The sequence below is a fragment of the Anabrus simplex genome, chromosome 1 (assembly GCF_040414725.1).
Source record: "Anabrus simplex isolate iqAnaSimp1 chromosome 1, ASM4041472v1, whole genome shotgun sequence".
NCBI classification, from domain to species: domain Eukaryota; kingdom Metazoa; phylum Arthropoda; class Insecta; order Orthoptera; family Tettigoniidae; genus Anabrus; species Anabrus simplex.
Window position 1 is genome coordinate 277,916,675 of NC_090265.1, and position 21,274 is coordinate 277,937,948.

At 41.1% G+C, this 21,274-nt stretch overlaps 1 protein-coding gene across 2 annotated transcripts in view; it reads right to left on the reverse strand.

Moving 5' to 3' along the window:
* Positions 1–17,342, reverse strand: part of LOC136887044 (uncharacterized) — a 245,888-nt gene extending 228,546 nt beyond the window's left edge. For both annotated transcript variants that reach the window (XR_010861930.2, XM_067159754.2), the window contains exon 1: positions 17,137–17,342. The gene's annotated coding sequence lies outside the window, so the exon portion shown is untranslated. The remainder of the gene's footprint in view (positions 1–17,136) is intronic.
* Between the last annotated feature and the right edge of the window lie 3,932 nt (positions 17,343–21,274).

Sequence of the window (21,274 nt, forward strand, 5' to 3'; positions counted from 1 at the left end):
CGACCACTGCTCAGCCCGAAGGCCTGCATATTATGAGGTGCCATGTGGTAGGCACGACGAGTTCTCTCGTCGTTATTCTTGGTTTTCTAGACCGGTTCAGCCTCCAAGCCTCTGTGAATTTACTAAACGCCACTACAATCCTCTGTTGGTAACTAGTTCTGCGGCCACGTTTAGTTTTGTACCTCTTTTCTTTAGATCGTTAGAAACTGAGCCCAAACATCGTCGTCTTGGTCTCCCTCTACTTCTCTTACCCTCCATAACATAGTCCATTATTCTCCCAGGTAACATATCCTCTTCCGTTCGCCTCACAATACCCCCACCACCGAAGCCGGTTTATGCGTACAGCTTCATCCATAGAGTTTATTCCTAACTTAGCCTTTATCTCCTCATTCCGAGTACCCTCCTGCCATTGTTCCCACCTGTTTGTACCAGCATTCATTCTCACTACTTTCATATCTGTTACTTTTAACTTACGAATAAGATTTCCTGAGTCCACCCAGTTTTCACTCCCGTAAAGCAAAGTAGGTCTGAAAACAGACCAATGTAAGGATAGTTTCGTCCGGGAGCTGACAGGATACTGTTGATCGCAACTGCGAGTTCATTGCATCAGCTTTATTGCACCTTGATTCAATCTCACTTACTGTACTACCATCCTGAGAGAACACACACTCTAAATATTTTAATGAAGTCAAGAATTAAGGAAAATGTGTTATACATGGTTAGAAAGGTAATATTGTCAATATATTTTACAACTTAGTGCTGTTCAATATGTGACCCATTCATGGCACCTTATCCTTAGTTCTAGATTTCGTTAAAATATTTAGCTTCAAAACCCCAGAGTTCTTTTCTGGATACCCTATTTCATGAATCCAAGCGGCTCAATTTTTCAACCAACTGGCGATAGTTCCCGATTTCGAGCTATTTTCTTACATCTTTGGCATCACTAACTGAAAATGTTCTTGCTTTGATCTCAATACTGACTTGCCAAAATTTTCATCTCCCCGGCATGGATATGGCGTCTACTAAAGAAAACCGGAGGCAAAATAAATGAGATAAATTATCCGTGCAATTATGTCATAAACACATCTTCGCATACTAATCACACGAGTAGGGCCTACGAGTCAGGACAGTGCACGCTGTGCTCCCGAGGGACGTCCAATCTGTAATTTAGAGGCAGAAATAATAACCTGGATGAGTGCCAGCATGTGCAGTTATATAAAGCCAGCCAAGCAATACCGTCTCTTCAATCAGCACACCGGCAGTAAGGAAGTTTCCTTGTTCTCCTTTCTGTTCAAGTTAGGAGTTGATTGATTCTCAATATCTCTTAAATATAGTCTACAGGAAGAGTACATACACTGGATAAGTTGCAAATACTGATGATAAAATTCGTTGTTTCCTAAGAAATGAAGATAAATTAAGGTATGAATGATAAAAAGTAAAGAAGACACAACCAACTTATCCATTTGTGAACATGAATACGAACAAGCGTGGAGAGTGGCTGGAGTCGACAGATTCGTTCTGAAGTTGCAATGACTTTACACGCTAAGATATAGAAAATAAATTGAAATATGCCTATTAATGTAGCCACGGTTTCCAAAATATTGCACAGTCACTGAAAGAAAGAGAACCTGGTATTTTACGTTCCTCGAATTTGATATTTCATCAGACTTAATTTTAATTATTATCAAAATATAATTCACCTCCTTTATAGACACAAACCCTGTGAATACAACAAACCTTATGTCTACAGGTTCAATACTGTGTCTGAGAAAAATGCACCTGCGAAGAACTTATGCAGTACCATGCGCTCATTACCTTTTTATTTTGTATTATTTTGGTTACTGTAACATACGTACTCGGCTGGTGAGTGCTGCCCTCCTGTGTGGGAAAACAGCGTACATTCGAGCAAATTTGACGTACAGCTCAGTGAAACCATGACAGTTCTTACTGGTACAGTGAGGTCCACTCCTACTCAGTGGCTGCCTGTTTAAGGAAACATTGCTGTTCCAGGTCTGAGAAGTAAAGCAGCGAAAGTACAAATACTCAAAAATACCTTAGCACACAGGAACTCATTCTTGTTCAATGCCTTACGAGATCCATCTGTGATAAGGTTAAAATACCGGAATCCACTTTGGACTGATCTACACTCCCATGAAAAATTCAGTGTAACAGCAGAATGGAGACAGCGATGGAAACAATGTCCACCCACCAACACCTTCCTGATTAAAGACTCAACGAAGAAAGTGCCAGGTTTCGATCTTCCTCGAAATAACTGGTCAAAACTGAACTGTTTCAGAACAGGCCACGGCAGGTGACGATACATGATGCTATTTGCTTTACGTCACACCGATACAGATAGGCGTTATGGCGACGATGGGATAGAAAAGGCCTAGGAAGTGGAAGGAAGCGCCCGTGGCCTTAATTAAGGTACTGCCTGGTGTGAAAATGGGAAACCACGGAAAAACCATCTTCAGGGCTGCCGACAGTGGGCTCGAACCCACTACCTCCCGATTACTGGATACTGGCAGCACTTAAGCGACTGCAGCTATCGAGCTCGGTGATACATGATGAAAAAGTTGGGATATTGCGAAAGTGCTGCGAGCTAGTGTGGTGCTGAAGCGCAGAAATTGCTTCATGTTGTTGAGAGCTGTCCACTATGCTATGATGGCGCTCATTATTAGCATTCGTCAATCTTACGAGCTGCTAAAGAAATATCTTCTTACTTTCTAGTGTACAAAGTAATATGCTATTTTTTTGATATCATCTTTAATTTCAGTTATTTCTGGTTATTTACAAAGCTATACAATGATAACTAAGCCAACTTTCTACTAATAAAATGAATATTTTGAAAAATGGAAAAATCTAAAATAGTTAGAATTTCATCTCGTTTTGAAAATTCGGTTTCCTACTGGAAAAATTTTCCTGAGGAAATATTTAAAACATCACATCCCTTGCAAATGTCGTTTATGTGCTATATTAACCATAGGCCATAATGATAATACGTAACTGAACACCATAAAAATTATAACCATAACAAATAATTAGTATTGCGTTACGTATTCAAATGTCTTACAAGGTATTTTCCTTACTAGATACAAATATAATGTTACTGATAGACTTTGAAACATCAATTTGTTTCTCAAAACAATAATAATAATAATAATAACGTAACAAAATAATCTTAACACATTCACTCCCAGCCGTTTCCTAGCAACTTCCATGCCCTGTATGAAGGTGCACACAATCAGACACATGTACAAGTGATGACATTTTTTACATAACAGAGGAAGTATAATAATAATAATAAAAATAATACACAATAATCTTAATTATAACACTGAAAGAAAATCACTAAAAAATATTCGTTAATTGAATGTTCTAAAGATTTTCAGAGTTATGTTAACATACCACTTCGTCCACGTGACTTTCCTGGGAAAAATGAATATCCTAGTCAGAGAAAATGTCAGCACTTCAGCTAGTACAATCAAGGCAGGTCTTTCTTTGATGCTCTTTGCAAATGGCCTTCCCGCATGCACAGTAAGTAGTGGTCATCCTTCTTTTACGCCATCCGCAGTAGTGGCACATCTTCCTTGGTCCTTCTTGGTTTCCAAAGTCGACAGTGGCCTTTTCTTTTTCTTCTAAGACTCCCGAGATTGACGATTTTAGTTTACTATTCAGCCTGGGAATTTGAAGACGCTCACGTTGCCATGGCTCACTAAGTTGTTGCTGGAGCTTCAGCATGAAATTTAGTCTCGTCAACGGTTTTTGCTGCCTTCTGTACATATTGTGAGCATAGACAATGAAGAAATTGATGCCCCCAATATTTATCATGTTGTAGAAGTAGCATAGTGGCCATCTTTTGGTTCTTCTAGATGTGTCCATGTGTTGACTCATTTGATCTAGACAATCAACTCCACCTTTGATCATCTCTGGTTTCTTCGTCGTAAGACGAATAGCAGAATGGCGCATTGAGAAAATGAAGATTACTACATTTTATTACCCTTCGGCTTATATGACACCAAAGTTTTATCTTCATCGAAGAGAATCAGCGACGACCCGGTCCTTCGACCTTGAAACTTAAGGCCTGTCGCTTCTTTTGGCAGTTCTCTCTTGTTCTCTTTCATGGTAGCTACTACAGTCAGTTGCTTTTCCGATAGCAGGTTTTGAACTAGAGGAACAATGGTGAACCAATTGTCTATAGTGATGTTCCTATAGCTTCCCTTTACGCAATCAGTGAATTGATCGACAAAAAAATCAGCAACTCTTACATAGATACGGTCGAGCATCCATCATGTACTTTGTTCCACTATCACATATCATAACAATTTTAATGCCATTTTTGTTAGGTTTCGAAGGAATAAGCATTCTAAAAGGGTGTTTTCCCCGAAAGCCTACTAGCTGTTCATCTATTGTGAGGTACGTGCCTGGTTTGTAATTGCTTCTACAGTTTGTTGAAAACATTTCCAAAATCTTAGAAATAGCTGCAAGTTTGTTTCCTTCTTTCCTTTGTTCCCGCGTATCCTTATCATCAAATCTTAAACAATTAATCAAGAAACAGAATCTTCTCTCAGACATTGTTGCCTTGTATCTTTCACCTGAAAATGTTGTGTTTAACATAGTTTTTGAATTTAGATGGTTATCTTTTAGGGCTGCAGTTAGTACCAATAATCCGAGTAGAGCTTCAGGTTCGTTCACTGTGACATCTTGAAGACTGGCATCAGCGGGTTTCTTATAATTAACCCACTGGCGCGCAATTTCTTCATTGGTATGAATCAAAACTTCTTCAAGTAAATCAAGTATGAAAAATTTATTGAAAGCGTCCACTGGTTCTGTGGCACCATTTGCATTTGTTGTGGAACCTGGCCTGACGTGAACAACATTTCTTTTTCGTAATTTTTTCCATCTAAATGTATGCACTCACTGGTTTTCCACTTAAAAACATTCTTTCCGGCGATTTCTTCTTTATCTTGTAATTTAATTATACTAGGTCTTCCTGTATTTTCTCCAGTTGGACATTCTTCCACTCCATATCATTGTTTCTTTCAGCTGACAGCTCGCCACTACTTTCACGTGTTATCTTTCCTATTTGTATGAAAAATTTGACTGTCAGTAAAAAATCCACTTTGTCTGTTTTCTTGATCACTTTCATTTTCATCTTCCTTTCTCCCTCTCCTCTTTTTAACTTCATCTCACCGCTGACCAATGTCTCCTTCCCTTCTTCTTCATCGCTGTCCGTTTCCGCAATTCCCATCGTACTCTTCGGAAGCTTACTTGGCCGCCCTCTTCGTTTCCGCTTACTTTCCAATTCACGAAGACATAGGCTATTAATATACTCACTTCCTCGCGCTCTGAATCGGAACGATCAGGCATGTATTCTGGTTCTTTATCGCTGTCATATCCATCAGTGTCCAAAATCCGCTTCGAGTACATCATTTTCTCCTTCGTCGTCAGATAAAAGCAAATCCAAAATATCATCCTCTGCAAGTGTCTGGTGATTCATTGTTTTGCACCTAAAAGAACAAAAGACCAAATCCGTGTAACGGTGATGTTCAGTGAACTATAAACCAACGTCAGTAAGAGAAATTAATTTAAAGAAAACCACCGACTGCATATTACTACCGATTTCTATAAGAATTCGTTGACCTCCCATAACTAGCGTTCGTAAATCTTACGATGACAATTTATCGTGCAAAACTAGCGCTCGTTAAATTTACGACGTAGTGATTCATTACAAAAATATATTTTGGCGGACTTACCCAAGCAGCGAACTTCTTGTAACGGCTGCAGAACCACAACTGACCGGGGAAAGCATACCTGGAAGTAGAGGCAGCGTAGTGGCTCACCGGTTGGAGGGGACGGGAGTATCTATCTGTCCTTGACTCGTACGATTTACGAGTGCTAGTGTTCTAGGGGACGGTTTACGGGCTCTGCACGAATTGTCACCAAGTGCAGTGGACTGGTTGTCGAAGCTGGATATTCTACTTTAATTATTTCTGTAGAGCCTCCGTGGCTCAGACGGCAGCGCGTCGGCCTCTCACCGCTGGATACCGTGGTTCAAATCCCAGTCACTCTCTGTGAGATTTGTGCTGGACAAAGCGGAGGCGGGACAGGTTTTTCTCCGAGTACTCCGGTTTTCCCTGTCATCTTTCATTCCAGCAACACTCTCCATTCTCATTTCATAGCAACTATCAGTCATTAATAAATCACTTTGGGAGTACTAATAGCCTATATCTGCTTCATTCATACCATCCCTGACCCGGTCAATGACTGGAAAACAGGTTGCAGGTTTTCATTCATTTTCAATTATTTCTGTATTTTAAGTTATATATGTATATTTTTGCACATTATGTTTGTAAATGTCATGCTATAATAATAATAATAATAATAATAATAATAATAATAATAATAATAACAATAATAATAATAATAATAATAATAATAATAATAATAAGAAGAAGAAGAAGAAGAAGAAGAAGAAGAAGAAGAAGAATGCCTTTGCTGGCAGGACCTAGTGTTACAGTGCACTATGTCTTCTGGTATAGGCTAGAGCAATTTTGTTACTTTCATTGATCTGTCTTTTGTCTTATCCTTGGCTTTGACAATATGAAAGTGATTGAGGTATGGGTGATACTAGTAATGCCATTCCATCTGCAGCCAGTCCCTGCTATGAATGGTGTGAAAATATTGCTTATAGGGTCGGTTGGTGCATGCATTTCAGTGGGCTTGGCAGATTAATATGTAATAACAGCTTCTGGCTCGGCGAGGAAAGCAACGGGAAACTAACTCACTCCTCATTTCCCTAGTAGGCCTCTTCAGTGATGCCTAGGCCATCTATGACAGCTGATGGCAGAGCTGTTGAGGATCCAACCAGCCTTAGGGCTGAAGACTGAATATACACATACACTGTAGCCTACATAGCTGTTCCTGCAGCTGTTTCTTCCCTATCTACTGAAAACGAGACTTTCAGATGTGTAAACAGTGAATGATGTACGATGGAACAAATCTGAGAGATCTTGAACATGATACCAAAGCTTAAACTTGGAATTTGTTATACGAACTGGCGGAATTATGTGCTCACATGTGTGCTAAGGTAGTGTGTAGTGGTTTACGACAACGTTCTTTAGCTTGTCCCAGTTATTTCTGGAATAACCTGGCTCATTTTGGGTTTGACGTTACTTAAATTTTCAGTAGAATATCCCAGTTCAGGATCGATCGGGACTGGAACCTCGTCTGTTCTCAGGAGGAAGGACATCTGCTGAGTCACAGTGCTAACTAGCCCATCCAACTCGCTCCTACTTTGCGGGTTGTTTAAAGTTGTTTAATGTTATTTAATTATTTACTTTCATTTCAAATGATACACTCTTGTACAGAAAGATTCAGCCGGTATTTTACCATTGCTCAGTGAACGCCCGAATGAGTTCGTTAACACATTTTTCGGGAGCCTCCTTTCGTGTTCTTATGTCTATGTTTACGATGCACCGTATCATAAATTAGTTTGAAGTACTGTAAGCAAGTCTGATATTTAATATTTCTTGCTTCTGTTACAGGTAGAAACTGCTTTAACCTTCTGACATATTGATATTTCTGATTCGAGTGATGATTATTTATTTGTTCACCTCCTTGGATAAATGGCTGAATGTTCGGCATCGATGCCTTCAGTTCAGAGGGTCTGGGCTCGATTCCTAATCGGGTCGGGGATTTTAACTGCACCTGGTTAATTCCTCTGACTCTGGAACCAGGTGTTTGTGTTTGTGCCAATAAAATCTGCTTCATATTCACATAACACATAACACTACCAACCACAACAGAAAACACGCAATAGTGTATACAGCCCTTCACATAGGGTTGGTGTCAGGAAGGGCATCCTGTCGTTAAACAGGGTCAAGTCATTATGTTCGACACAATTCATATGACCTCACCAGGGCGTGGGAAAATAAGATTTATTTAAGCTGGAAGTAATAGCGAATGCTGGTACGAACAGCTTGGCACCATTTCAAGAATTATTCACAACGAAAGGATAAAAGTTAGGAACGAACAGTAAGCGGCTTTGAGGGGCGATCGATGTACCGTAAATAGTCTGGCGTATTTAATATGTGTGAACGTGTCTGGTAATCATATATATTGTTGGTACAGGTCTATAGGCTACATAAAGTATGTAATTAGGGGCTGTCCTTTGTCTTATTCAAGTAGCTTTCCGCTCAGCTGACCTAAGTTCGATCCTTGGTTCTAACGAAAATTTAACACAGACTCGGGGGATTCCTACAGGCTACACTCAGCTTCAGGTAAAATCACAATCATGATCATCCTAGAAATAGTATCCTGTGATTTCCCACTTTAATTTCAGGTGAATGACGGGAAGGTACCTGACGTACGATTTCATACATACATACATACATTATCATTATAGACTGTTATGCCTTTCAGCGTTCAGTCTGCAAGCCTCTGTGAATTTACTAAACGTCGCCACAATCCTCGATTTGCAACTAGTGTTGTGGCCTCATTTAGTTCTATACCTCTTATCTTTAAATCGTTAGAAACCGAGTCTAACCATCGTCGTCTTGGTCTACCTCTACTTCTCTTACCCTCCATAGCAGAGTCCATTATTCTCCTAGGTAACCTATCCTCCTCCATTCGCCTCACATGACCCCACCACCGAAGCCGGTTTATGCGTACAGCTTCATCCATCGAGTTCATTCCTAAATTAGCCTTTATTTCTTCATTCCGAGTGCCCTCCTGCCATTGTTCCCACCTGTTTGTACCAGCAATCATTCTTGCTACTTTCATGTCTGTTACTTCTAACTTACGAATAAGATATCTTGAGTCCACCCAGCTTTCGCTCCCGTAAAGCAAAGTTGGTCTGAAAACAGACCGATGTAAAGATAGTTTCGTCTGAGAGCTGACTTCCTTCTTACAGAATACAGTCGATCGCAGCTGCGAGCTCACTGCATTAGCTTTACGGCACCTTGATTCAATCTCACTTACTATATTACCATCCTGGGAGAACACACAACCTAAATACTTGAAATTATCGACCTGTTCTAGCTTTGTATCACCAATCTGATATTCAATTCTGTTGAATTTCTTACCTACTGACATCAATTTAGTCTTCGAGAGGCTAATTTTCATACCATACTCATTGCACCTATTTTCAAGTTCCACGATATTAGACTGTAGGCTTTCGGCACAATCTGCCATTAAGACCAAGTCGTCAGCATAGGCCAGACTGCTTACTACATTTCCACCTAATTGAATCCCTCCCTGCCATTTTATACCTTTCAGCAGATGATCCATGTAAACTACAAACAGCAAAGGTGAAAGATTACAGCCTTGTCTAACCCCTGTAAGTACCCTGAACCAAGAACTCATTCTGCCATCAATTCTCACTGAAGCCCAATTGTCAACATAAATGCCTTTGATTGCTTTTAATAATCTGCCTTTAATTCCATAGTCCCCCAGTATGGCGAACATCTTTTCCCTCGGTACCCTGTCATATGCTTTCTCTAGATCTACGAAACATAAACACAACTGCCTATTCCTCTCGTAGCACTTTTCAATTACCTGGCGCATACTGAAAATCTGATCCTGACAGCCTCTCTGTGGTCTGAAACCACACTGGTTTTCATCCAACTTCCTTTCAACGACTGATCGCACCCTCCCTTCCAAGATGCCAGTGAATACTTTGCCTGGTATACTAATCAGTGAGATACCTCGATAGTTGTTGCAATCCTTCCTGTTCCCTTGCTTATAGATAGGTGCAATTACTGCTTTTGCCCAATCTGAAGGTACCTTACCAACACTCCACGCTAATTTTACTACTCTATGAAGCCATTTCATCCCTGCCTTCCCACTATACTTCACCATTTCAGGTCTAATTTCATCTATTCCTGCTGCTTTATGACAATGGAGTTTATTTACCATCCTTTCCACTTCCTCAAGCATAATTTCACCAACATCATTTTCCTCCTCCCCTTGAGCTTCGCTGTTCACAACACCACCAGGATGATTTCCTTTTACATTGAGAAGATGTTCAAAATATTCCCTCCACCTCTCCAGTGATTCCCTGGGATCTATTATGAGTTCACCTGAATTACTCAAAACACTGTTCATTTCCTTTTTCCCTCCCTTCCTAAGATTCTTTATTACTGTCCAGAAAGGTTTCCCTGCTGCTTGACCTAGCCTTTCCAGGTTGTTACCAAAATCTTCCCATGACTTCTTTTTGGATTCAACAATTATTTGTTTCGCTCTGTTTCTTTCATCTACATACAACTCCCTATCTGCCTCGGCCCTTGTTTGGAGCCATTTCTTATAAGCCTTCTTTTTACGTTTACAAGCTGCTCTCACTTCATCATTCCACCAAGATGTTCGCCTTTTCCCGTCTTTACACACAGTTGTTCCAAGGCATTCCCTGGCTGTTTCTACTACAGCATCCCTATATGCCACCCATTCACTTTCTATATCCTGAACCTGCTTAATATCTACTGTTCGAAACTTCTCACTAATCATATCCATGTACTTCCGTCTAATTTCCTCGTCCTGGAGATTTTCTACCCTTATTCGTTTGCAGACAGATTTCACTTTCTCTACCTTAGGCCTAGAGATACTTAGTTCACTACAGATCAGATAGTGGTCTGTATCATCGAAAAATCCCCGGAAAACTCGTACATTCCTAACAGATTTCCTGAATTCGAAGTCTGTTAAGATATAGTCTATTATGGATCTGGTACCCCTAGCCTCCCACGTGTAGCGGTGAATAGCCTTATGCTTGAAGAATGTATTTGTAACAGCTAAACCCATACTAGCACAGAAGTCCAGTAAACGCTTCCCATTCCCATTAGCTTCCATATCTTCCCCACATTTACCAATCACCCTTTCGTATCCTTCAGTTCTATTCCCAACTCTCGCATTGAAATCGCCCATTAGCACTATTCTATCCTTGCTGTTTACCCTGACTACGATGTCACTCAATGCTTCATAAAACTTGTCAACTTCATCCTCATCTGCACCCTCACATGGTGAATACACGGACACAATTCTAGTCCTAATTCCTCCAACAGACAAATCTACCCACATCATTCGCTCATTTACGTGCCTAACAGAAACTATGTTCCGTGCAATGGTATTCCTGATAAAGAGCCCTACCCCAGACTCTGCCCTTCCCTTTCTAACACCCGTCAAGTACACTTTATAATCTCCTATCTCTTCCTCGTTATCTCCCCTTACCCGAATATCACTTACTCCTAGCACATCCAGATGCATCCTCTTTGCTGACTCAGCCAGTTCTACTTTCTTTCTTCCATAAGCCCCATTAATATTGATAGCTCCCCATCGAATTCCATTTCGTTCGCCAAGTTGTTTCCAAGGAGTCCCTCGCCTGTCAAATGGGAGTGGGACTCCGTTACTCCCATAGGTCCGAGGCTTGCTTAAAATGTTCTGAGCTCGGTCGATTCATGAAGCAGGATGCTGCCCTACTTGCACATAGTCCAAGTGAGGATCTCTCCTCTAACGGGTTATGGACCACCGGTGGATTGTATAGTCCTAGCCGCCTGAGCACAAGGAGGACCACGACTCAGAATATGTCCGAGATGCCCACTCCCATTCCATAGCAACTGGTATCCCGATTCTCAGGACCACTTACTAGGCCACTCAGCCGTTGCCCATGGTTCACGAACTAGGACGTGACTACAGTAACCCACAAACATGAACCATCGTACGATTTCAATCCAGTCTTATTCGCAGTTAATTACAAATATATCTGCCGACACAGGGTATACGGTACACAGCATTTTCACTCTAAGTAATAATCAAAATTTTCCAAGCAATAACAATATAATTCGACGCTCTGAAATGAGTAAAATATCAGCCCCGTCGTGTGATAAGGCTGTTTGTGGATGATGTTATTCTGTATAGAGTAATAAATAAGTTACATGATTGTGAGAAGCTGCAAAATGACCTCGATAATATTGTAAGATGGACAGCAGGCAATGGTATGATGATAAACGGGGTTAAATGTCAGTTTGTGAGTTTCACAAATAGGAAAAATCCTCTCAGTTTCAATTACTGCATTGATGGGGTGAACGTTCCCTTTGGGGAACATTGTAAATACCTAGGTATTAATATAAAGAAAGATCTTCATTGGGGTAATCACATAAATGGGATTGTAAATAAAGGGTGCAGATCTCTGCGCATAGTTATGAGGGTATTTAGGGGCTGTAGTAAAGATGTAAAGGAGAGGGCATATAAGTCTCTAGTAAGACCCCAACTAGAGCATGGTTCCAGTGAATGGGACTCTCGCCAGGATTACTTGATTCAAGAACTGGAAAAAAATCCAAAGAAAAGCAGCTCGATTTGTTCTGGGTTATTTTCGACAAAAGAGTAGCGTTACAAAAATGTTACAAAATTTGGCTTTACCGGGCGAGTTGGCCGTGTGCGTAGAGGCGCGCGGCTGTGAGCTTGCATCCGGGAAATAGTAGGTTCGAATCCCACTATCGGCAGCCCTGAAGCTGGTTTTCCGTGGTTTCCCATTTTCACACAAGGCAAATGCTGGGGCTGTACCTTAATTAAGGCCACGGCCGCTTCCTTCCAACTCCTAGGCCTTTCCTATCCCATCGTCGCCATAAGACCTATCTGTGTCGGTGCGACGTAAAGCCCCTAGCAAAAAATAAATAAATAAATAAAAAATAAAAAATTGGACTGGGAAGACTTGGGATAAAGGAGACGAGCTGCTCGACTAAGTGATATGTTCCGAGCTGTCGGTGGAGAGATGGGCATGAATTGACTGACGTTAGTAGACGAATAAATTTGAGTGGTATCGTTAAAAGTAGGAAAGATCACAATATGAAGATAAAGTTGGAATTCAAGAGGACAAATTGGGGCAAATATTTGTTTATAGGAAGGGGAGTTAGGGATTGGAATAACTTACCAAGGGAGATGTTCAATAAATTTCCAATTTCTTTGCAATCATTAAGAAAAGGCTAGGAAAACAACATATAGGGAATCTGCCACTTGGGCGAATCTCCTAAATGCAGATCAGTAATGATTGATTGATTGATTGATTGATTGATTGATTGATTGATTGATTGATTGAATGAATGATTGATAGGTGTAGAGCTCCTACCTCTTAGGAGCAGACCCCGTGTTCGATTCCCAGCCAGTCCAGAGATTATAATTGCGGACTTAGGCTGGAAGGGATTTCTCTCAGCCTCATGAGATCAACTGAGAAATTGTCTGTTACAAGAGACAAGGAAGCCAAGTAATACGGCTGAAGATGCCATCTGCTGAATAGGTGGCACTCAAGAATCTGCAGGACATCTGGATGTGCAGCAGTCGTCCTCTCAGGCCATGGCCCTAATGCGTCACGAGGTTGTTTTTTGTTTTTTGCTTTAAGTGAGTAAGAAGCGACCTGTAATCGAGCTTCCCCATTTCGATTGGCATGATGAAGCACCTGTTACCCGCTGCTCAAGCAAGGAATATTGTCCGTCAACCCTGTGTTAAATTAAATTAAATTGAACTGCAAGACTAAATTCTCAGGGTGTATGATTTTCATTTATTTAGGCAATCATCACCTTGAAGTTAATGTGGTAAACGTACAGTCACTCACAAACAACAAGAGTGTATGGTATTTTATAAACTCCTCGCAAGTACACTTTTCTCAGAAACAATCGAACCTATAGAAATGTTTGTTGTGAATATCCATAGGCCTAGGGTTTGTATCTAGGTGGCAGGTGATTAATATTCTTCCTAAAGCATGCCTATCTCTTAGTCCCGTTTCTTGATAGGGGGTCAGGAATGAGCGAAGATGAAATGATACGTTATACTTCTACGGCCGGATGCCCTTCCTGACGCCAGCATCAATTGAGGAGCTAATGAAGATTAAATGAATGATGGCGAATGAAATTGGGGAAGGGAATGGAAGAAATCGGCTGTGGACTACCAATAGGAGCTGTCTCGGCATTGGCCTACAAGTGAAAATTAAAAAAAAAAAAACAGAGAATACAATTCTCAGGACAGCCGACGGTAGGGTTCGAACCCACTCATCTCCCGAATGCAGAGTTTAGCCATAGCTGTTGCGCGTTAACAAGCGTGGCCACTCCACTCCGTGTTAATATTTTTACTGCTAATAATTTAAATTAAATGTGATAAAATATTAAATACGAAGAACATACAATATCATTCGTTATACATGTTTCTGATTAGAAAGTCATGAATTGCTAATCTAATACCTTCCGTGACAAATTTTGTCACGCAGGTGAATATAGGTTTAATTTTCATAAAGCACTGTCTTGTGGTTTATATTAGTAGACGAAGTACTGAATAAATAAGGAAAGAAATGCTGGTGTTTTATGCAAGTATCTCTCATCAGTTCTAGTGCACATAAAGCGGTGTGACCTAATAAAGTACCATTCGTCTGGAATTAGAAGAATAAACCACAAGGAACTATTACAGCATGGACGAGAAAGGAACTGTAATCTCCTCCTCTTCCTGAGGGTGCATACACGCCGTTCTCAAGCCAATTTTTATTTATTTTTCGCTAGTGCTTTAACATCGTACTAACCTCGATAGCGAAGATGGAATAAGAAACGCTAGAACTGGGAACGAAGCGGCCGTGGCCCAAAATTTGCCAGAAGTGAGGATGGTAAACCACGGAAAACAATTTTCAGGGCTGCTGATGGGGAACGAACCTATAATCTACCGAATGCAATCTCACAGCTACGCGATTCATATCATGAGATCAAAACCAGTTTTAAATTCGTGACAGAATCGACAATCGAATGTAAACCAATAGGGCGATCGGCTACTGTGCTAACCGTCAGTCTACGCCGGCAGCATAACAAATCATTATTGCTGATAGCGAAGAGTCCTCGTAAGAAGCGCCACTTAGTTCAAGTGCCATTGGAACGAAGCTGTCCATTGCAACAAACGTCCTGAAGAATATTCTGGAGTACTTTGTAAACAAGTTACGAGGATAGTCTGAAGAACACTTTCTAATGGTAGTGAAGACATCCTTAATGGTGTTGTTTATCGAAGAATACAATCTAGTTCTATTCAGAACTTGACTGATCATCGTCCTATGCCAGCATGATGTTGAAGGTCGGTGGCTTTTGATTTATACGTAACTGATTTACTTAAAGCAGGTACATAACTTACTGCCGGCCATCTGCATGTGAAGAATTCGTACATAACCCAAGTTATTTAAAGAGGAGCTGGTGGAGCTTTTAATTTTTAAAGGCCTAAATAACAAAAAAGCAATAAGTTTATTGGTTTTATGTCCAACTAGCTGCTTGTACGGTTTACGGAGACGCCGATGTACCGGAATTTTGTTCCGCAGTAGTTGTGCCGGCAAATATACCAATCTCCCAATCTACCTTCAAATACCATCGGTCTCAACTGGAATCTAACCCACCAACTTGGGCTCAGAAAGCCAGCGATTCTACCGCACAGCCACTCAGCCTGGTAGAGGAAGAGGTTCCGTCGTTCTAAGAACGAAGACACTGACTAAAGAAAAAAGAACATAAGAGTCAGGAAAGTGAGATTCTTTCTACGCTTCTAAGAATACTAGTGCTGTGAGATAGGCAAGATTAAAGAGAGTATCCTAGCAGAAGTAAGTAAAAACAAATGCCAGTTCAGTTGGGGCACCATAGCCGCTCTTCCATGTTCACAAGTTGTCAGCTCCTCGGAGGTAGGCTATTAAGAGTAGCAGTAGATAGACGTATGTGTATCTGAAATCAAGCGATCACGGTGAATTTAGTATTGGCCACTGTGGCAAATACATATAGAATCGGGAGACAGGCAGATTCGAATCACACCGTCGGCCGCACTTGAAATTAGTTCTATTGCTGTCTTTATTTCAACATCAGGGGAATGCTGGGATGGCACCTAATGTACAGGCCCTCTCAATTCTAGAATCAATTAATTACGAATACCAACTTACGAGCACACACCGCAATAGCCCAGATTATCAGGCAGATTGTTTCTCTCTCTCTCTCTCTACATACTCCGGGCTGTAGATTAGTGTCCCACTCCTTAAAATGAAATGACAACAACAGCAACGGTAATAATAATAATAATAATAATAATAATAATAATAATAATAATAATAATAATAATAATAATAATAATAATAATAATACGCAGTTCCCATGCAGACGAGCCCTTAGAGGAACGGCAAGTAAAGGCCTCCACTATCCGTAAGCTCGGCACGAAGTGGGACAGTGGTCAGCTCTGTAGCCGGTCGCCTTTACCCTCATGAATTAACTTGGCAATCTCAAGGTGTAGGCTAACCCCCACGGCCATATGCTCTCCAGAAGTGAACGTTTCATTTCTAAGTGTTTTTCACTTCCTGGCGGGGAACTGAACCGGCATTCCTTCGGGTGAACCGATCACGCCCTTTATCGTCATCTTCATTTAAGGGAAATTTACACCGCGTGTTTGTGAAACTTGACCAATAAGATAATTTATAACCGTATCGGTGGTAGTTATAATTTGGGGGTTCATTTTCACACCAGGCAAATGCTGGGGCTGTACCTTAAATAAGGCCACGGCCGCTTCCTTCCAACTCCTAGGCCTTTCCTATCCCATCGTCGCCATAAGACCTATCTGTGTCGGTGCGACGTAAAGCCCCTAGCAAAAAAAAAATAATTTGGGGGTTAAAAATGGAAATTGCCTTCTAATTGGTTATAATTCAATAATTTCCATACCAACATTTATTTACATTAATTAAAATAAGTACTGAACACTCAGGTGCTGCCATGACCTGGTATCGAAACTCTGAACTTTGTGTTTAACGATTTACCACACTCATCTATGAAGGTTGATATCACAGTAAGATGATGATGATGCTCGTTGTTTAAAGGGCCCTAACATCTAGGTCATCGGCCCTTCACATTAAGACAAGAGACCACTGAATAAGGGTGAGGTTGATTTTCCACGTGCGTGAGTCATCTATATTTCATGAGCCGACAGAGGGAAAATGACCATCAATCACTAGGGCTGTTTTCAAAATTCCGCACACAAAGTTTCGATTTATATTTCTTCGGCTGGAAATTTAACAGTGCCAAGGATCAGCACTACACAGGTTAATGTCAACTAACTAATAAACAGCCGGTATCTGTCAAAAAATTATAACTGATGGTGACTTACCGATCAATTACATGTCCAGAAACCCAAACGAGGTATTAGTCGGGATGTAGAAGAGTACCAGATACGCTGTCAAGTACCCGTGGGATTTCGGCAACTCGTGAAGGCCCTCGCGGGCAGAAGAGCTCCAAAAACGCCCCCACAGCGGGGTGGTAGATACTTACTGCCACAATCAATAGTCTTGTCTCGCTCTTCGCGACTTGGCATGCACTGCGTAGAGGCAGACACTAGCTAGTAGAGCGTCCACGTAGTTAGCAATCCTCTCAACAGGTTCCGCCACTAGCTGTCATTCCAGTGCGGCTGGTTCTCGCCAGCTTTGCCAACCTCGTAGTACTTCCGGGAAATCTGGTGGAATTCATTGGCGCTGTTTGGCTGTACACAAAATTCCTATTATTCGCGTGCAGGTTACATGGTTTGCGGGTCATCGGTGCGTCCTAAAAATCATAAAATGAATCAAATAAGTAAATAAGGTACTATGTTATTCTTGGTCCGCCTCTGTGGTATGGTGGTTAGCGTGATTAGCTGCCACTCCCGGAGGCCCGGGTTCGATTCCCGGCTCTGCCACGAAATTTGAAACGTGGTACGAAGGCTGAAATGGGTTCCACTCAGCCTCGGGAGGTCAACTGAGTAGAGATGGGTTCGATTCCCGCATCAACCAGCCTCAAAGTGGTTTTCCGTGGTTTCCCACTTCGCCTCCAGGCAAATGCCGGGATAGTTACCTTACTTAAGACCACGACCTCTTCCTTGTCTATCCCTTCCAATATTCCCCCCCCCCTTACAAGGCCCCTGTTCAGCATAGCAGGTGAGGACACCTGGGCGAACACTGGTCCTCTTCCCTTGAGGCGGATAATTATTGTTTAATAAGATTTATGAGTCTTCAGGACTATGTGTGATTTATATTTTTAACCTTCCCTCTTATGTTAGCATGATTTTCATCGTGTTTGGCGGAAACTAATCGAACTCCCTTTGATTTTGCAGAAGGGGAATCTGAATTGGTTTCAGGATTTAATGTTGAGTATAGAAGTGGTGGGTTTGCATTAATTTTTTTGGCTGAATATACTAGTATTTTATTTATAAGAATGTTGTTTTGTGTAATTTTTTTAGGTGGAGATGTTTTATCAATTTTTTTCAAGTTAACCTTTTTAGCCTTTATATTTGTTTGGGTTCGAGGAACTCTCCCACGATTTCGGTATGATAAATTAATATACTTAGCATGGAAGGCTTATTTACCTTTATCGCTTAATTTTTTATTATTTTTTCTGGGGTTGAGGGTTTTTATACATTCCTTACTTATTTCATGGATTTAATTTAGTAAAGTTAATAGAAGAATTGAACTTCTGTCTTATGTTTTCAAAACATATGCTTTCATAAGCTTAATAACTAATTTACTAGGTTATCTCAAATATAAAAGATTAAAGGGTTTAAGATGTAGTAGAGGAAATATAGGACGGTGAGGATTTGACCGGTTAGAATATAAGGATCTTCTACAGGTCAAGCACCAATTCATGTTAAAAGGATGACAATAGAACTATAGATCAAAATAGAATCTGATTGATTGGATAAAATTGGATTCCACGGAATTTATTATCTTGAGGCGGTAGAGGTGGGATCCCTCACGGAGTCCGAGGTAAAAACCAACCGTGGAATGTTAACAGATTAAGAAAGACAGAAAGAAAAGAAAGAAAGAAAGAAAGAAAGAAAGAAAGAAAGAAAGAAAGAAAGAAAGAAAGAGATACTATTTGAACTAGGCCATCTCGAAGTTCGAGAAATGTAGCTTTCTTGACAGCAATAAATACACTGTGCGACGGTAGAGTACCTTATTCATTGTTATTTTTTGCCGTTAATCAGTCTGAATGATCTTCAGTTTTATGACAGTCCGGCTCCTTGGCTGAATGGTCAGCGTAGTGCTCTTCCGTTCAGAGGGCCTCGTTGATTTCCCGGCCGGGTCGGAGATGTTACCCTTAAATGGTTAATTCCATGAGAATGGGTGTTTGTACTGTCCTCAGTGTCCCTGCAACTCAACTCACACACCACATACAACGAACCGTATACTCCACTACAATAACACGCATTTATTCATGGGAGATGCCGCCCACCCTCGTTGGAGGGTCTGCCTTACACGGACTAGCCATACGAAGTTATCAACCTCACGACAGGAAAACGTAAACAACTATTTTAACAATAAAAAGCTAACTGACGACGGATTAAGAACTTGGACCCAAACTGTCCACGATTTTAAAGAAAAGCTGAAGGATTTTGTGCGGAACAGTGTTAGGGGTGGTTTTTCAAAATGTAAAATTTAAACAAGTCTACATATGAGGAGGTGGATGTCGCAATTCAACTGTGGTTCAACCAAAAATGTGTGGAAGAAGTTATCGCCATCTGTGCAGTGCACACAGAGAAAGTCAAGTCACTCCATGAATTCTGTTGTTTCTTGTTTAACGTCGCAGTAACACAGCAAAGGTTTACGACGACGGAAGGAGCGGCCGTGGCCGTAATTAAGGTACAGCCCCAGTGAGGTGAGGGGATGGGGAAACAACGAAAAACCATCTTCAGGGCTGCAGACAGTGGGGTTCGAACCGACTATCTCCCGAATGCAAGCTCACAGCTGTGCGACGCTAACCGCACGGCCAACTCGCTCGGTCCTATGAATTTTAATTGAACTGAATAATCCATGTTGTTCGATTTTTCGTGCATGGTCTCTCCTTCATTAGCCGTAATAACCGGGAGTTTACTGCAATCGAAACCTGGGATTTTGTGTGAAATAAAGTGCTTTTGATATTTCATGGTAGAATGCTAGTGGTTTTGAAATCATTGCATTTCAAAATATTTTTATCTTGAAGAGATCATGTAGAAATATCTTCCTAGGACCAATCTTAAAACGCAAGAACATGATCCTATACATGAGAATATTCTGCTAAACACGTGATATCTACCTGGAATTGCTGCTCGTGTCGGGTGACATTGGGACGTATATAGAGAGAAAATCCACTGAGGATAGCTGTCCTAATACTAGAGAAACCACTAAGGTTCAGCCTACTGATTAATACATAAGGGCAATCTATATGTTAAAAGAGTTTATTAAAAACAGCTTTGACAAATCCGTCCGTCCGTTCTACTGGACCAATTTGCTTCATTTCTGTTTAATTCCCTCCGGAATTACCTGCCGGTGAATCATGAGACATTGATAGGTCTCTAAGTTGAGTCAACTTTGAGTAATCATAACATCAGACCACTGCAATAATCGCAGGCGAAGGCTTACCCTAACCCGCAGTACGAGGTTATGTACTTAGCAGGTTGCTAAGCGACTAAGACTTTCATTTATCTATATAAAAATAATTAATGTATGTATGTTTGTATGTCAATGACACATCTCCTAAACCACTGGAGCAAATTTACTATCCGGAGACGAGCACTGTGGGGGGCAAGCCCTCCCTAGCACCCTTAAGGGTGGGGGTCAGTGGGGGTTATATATAAAACTAATCGAAAACACTGCCGAATACATAGTTTTCGGGTTCGCTGAGATGAATAGTTACACTCCGGATTTTTTAAGCCCAAGTTCATCCCCCTTCTGAATGGGAGCGAGGGGGAGTGATATATAAAAATAATCGAAAATAGTGTCTAATACATAGATTTCGGGAGCCTCCGTGGCTCAGACGGCAGCGCGTCGGCCTCTCACCGCTGGATACCGTGGTTCAAATCCCGGTCACTCCATGTGAGATTTGTGCTGGACAAAGCGGAGGCGAGACAGGTTTTTCTCCGGGTACTCCGGTTTTCCCTGTCATCTTTCATTCCAGCAACACTCTCCATTCTCATTTCATAGCATCTATCAGTCATTAATAAATCACTTTGGGAGTGGCGACCCCATCGTACTAATAGCCTATATCTGCTTCATTCATTCCATCCCTGACCCGGTCAATGACTGGAAAACAGGTTGTAGGTTTTCATTTTCACATAGATTTCGGGCTCGCTGAGATGAACAATGACACTCCGGAATTTTTTAAAGTCCATCTTCAGTCCCCTTTGGGGTAGTGAGCGAGGGGTGAGTGATATATAAAAATAATCGAAAATAATGTCGAATCCATACTTTTCGTGGTTTCTGAGATGAATAGTGACACTCCGGATATTTTTAACGTACAAG